The 2,828-nt window shown below is 42.0% G+C and overlaps 1 protein-coding gene across 1 annotated transcript in view; it reads left to right on the top strand.

Moving 5' to 3' along the window:
- Nucleotides 1–2,828, top strand: part of LOC101864037 — a 46,054-nt gene that overhangs the window by 8,610 nt on the left and 34,616 nt on the right. The window lies entirely within an intron of this gene.

Below are 2,828 nucleotides of genomic sequence, written 5' to 3'. Positions count from 1 at the left end.
TCTCTCTCTCTCTCTCTCTCTCTCTCCCTCTCTCTCTCTCTTTCTCTCTCTCTCTTTCTCTCTCTCTCTTTCTCTCTCTCTCTCGTCTGCGGTCTGTCTCATCTCTCTAGAATGATCTCATCCACTGAGTAGAGAAGCTCATCAAAGTCTCCAACAGAGCCCCCCTTTCCCTGAGTATATTGAAGGGTTGAGATTCGCTCAGTCCCAGTGGGTGGTTGGCGGGTGCTCTGGTGTGATTTGCCCCTTCTTTCCTTTTCTCTGCTCGCATTTTTTTAGGTGGATGTTTGTTTCTCTCTAGTATCATCTGTAATCCTTGGCCCCCTTATGACCTAATTGTGTTGTAAGTGCCGTAAAACTCTTATTAAAACTATCTCACTCCCGACATTCCTTTCTCCAAACTGTCAGAAGCCTATTGGTTAGGCTACTAGGCTTGTGAACGGGAGATTGCGGATTTGGGGGTTCGAGCCTCAGTTCAGTCGGACGTTGTATCCTTGTGAAAGGCACTTTACACGAATTTCCTATTTGGTTTGATCTGTCCTTTCAGAGATGGACGTTAGACTCGGAGGTCCCGCCTCTTAAATAACCTATTAGCGTTGTCAGGGGCGTGAAACCTGTACAATTTCACCAAAATTCTAATCTTCGGCATCTTTATGGTCTAATTCTGTTACAAGTGAGGTAAAACTCTCACTAAAACTAGCTCACTCCCGACATTCCTCTGTACAAACTTGTCGACGCCCGAATCTCAAAGATAGTCATTCCGTGAGAACCTTTAGTAATGTGTCTTGTGTCGGCTAACTTTCAGAGTCGTGCATGTGGGTGGTTGGCGGGTCATTCCGTGAGAACCTTTAGTAATGTGTCTTGTATCGGCTAACTTTCAGAGTCGTGCATGTGGGTGGTTGGCAGGTCATTCCGTGAGAACCTTTAGTAATGTGTCTTGTGTCGGCTAACTTTCAGAGTCGTGCATGTGGGTGGTTGGCGGGTGCTCTGGTGTGGTTTGCTCCTTCTTTCCTATCAAGCATCTCTCGTCCTGATCTCTGCAGTTGCGAGCGCCGTAAAACCCTCTATTAAGAAAATAAAAGATCTCTCCTCCTTCTTTTTTTTAGTTAGTTACTCCTTTGTAACACATCTAATCTTCGGCATTTATATGACCTTATTGTGTTGCAAGTGCCGTAATGTGCTGCTAGGCCACATCACATATCATTGTCGTCAATGGTTTTATCCGATTCGTTTGATGACAATGTTATTTCTGCGTGTGATAAGTCGGTGTTCTCGTGTGGTTCGTTCCTACTTTTTTTTCTATTGAACATCTGTTGTCCTTATTTACTTCTTCTTTTTTTATATTTTTGTTACTCTCTTGTAACACCTCTAATCTTTGGCGCAGTGTGACCTTATTGATTGTGTGTTGCAAGCGTCGTAAAAAGTTTTCTAAAAAGTTGTTACCGAAACAGTATGCTTACATGGGCTTGTTGTAAAGTTTTTGGTGTTTTTTGTTTGTTTTTGTGTGTGTGGTTTTTCTCCCTTCTTTTGTCAAATTAATCTTAACATTTTTTTCCAACAAATTCAAACTTCCTGAATGACCACGTAGGCCTCATATAAACGGACGTTCACGAAGTCTGTAATGAGCCAAGTGGCATCACCCATTGCCACTTAAAACACCCCCCCCCAACCCCCGCTCCATTTTGTGGGTGGTTAGGTGTGCTCTGGTGTGGTTTGTTCCTTCTTTTTTTATCGAACGACTATCGTCCAATATCTCTCCTCCTGGGTCTTCTTTTCTATCAAACATGTGTAGCCGTAATCTTTCTTCCTGTTTTGTGTTTGTTACTCTCTTGAAACATTTCTAATTTGTGGCCTTAAAATTTATGACTTAATTAAAATACAAGTGGCGTAAAACGCTTACCAAAGCAAAACCAGAGCTCAAATAATATGGTTGTGGCTGCTGTGTGTGTTTAATTTTGTGGGTTTTTGTTCCTCGACTTCTTACTGACCTATTATCAGGCCATGGCAGGATTATTGTATCGACTCCTGGTCACCAAAAGCGAAATCAAGAAAGCCACTTTGAAACCAAAGTGACGATAATTATTGCCATATCTACTGGTATGGTCTTTTGTTTAGTCTTCCCCCGCACTTTTAGATTGAATTTGCTACTGAAAATCATTGTGATCTCATATGTACCACCTATTTAAGAGTTGCAAATGCGTTTTGCCAAAAGTAGGAATAAGTATTAGCACAAATTAGGAATAAGTTAAGTATTACAAGTGAGATGTTTTCTCGATTATTTTGGCGGGTACACACATATGAGTTCTGGGTTTATTTTCCTTCACAACACAGTGGCACCGTCTTCAACAAGAAGTGTCGTCAATCAACAAAGTATGTTCCTTTAGTGGGGGAAGCTTTGCGGCCCTGGGCCTATCTCTATCTCTGGCTCTTGTCTCTCGCTTTGATTGCCCTGTCAAACAAGTCAGCCATCGTCTGTAGGAGGTTGGTGGGTTCTCTGATGTGCTCCTTCTTTCTTATCAAAATCTATCGTCTTTATCTCCTTTCCTTCTTTTTTGTGTTTGTTACTCCCTTGTAACACCTCTAATCATCGGCACTTATATGACCTTATTGTGTTGCAATTAAGTGCCGTAAAACTCTAATGAAAAAAAAAGTGAGCTTTCTCATCTACTCTCAGTTTTTCTGACCACTCTATTCATCTCCATTGTTATCCTGATGTATTCCTGGCGTTATACCGCCGTTATCCAATCCACTCTTCCCGAACGTCACCTCAACACAAACTATTGTGACCCCTCCCCTTTTCAATTTCTCTTCCCTTCACTCTAGCCCCCCCC

This window comes from Aplysia californica, unplaced genomic scaffold (assembly GCF_000002075.1).
Source record: "Aplysia californica isolate F4 #8 unplaced genomic scaffold, AplCal3.0 scaffold01155, whole genome shotgun sequence".
Lineage (NCBI taxonomy): Eukaryota > Metazoa > Mollusca > Gastropoda > Aplysiida > Aplysiidae > Aplysia > Aplysia californica.
Note: the sequence above shows the minus strand (reverse complement) of the source record. Positions and strands in the feature narration are given on the sequence as shown.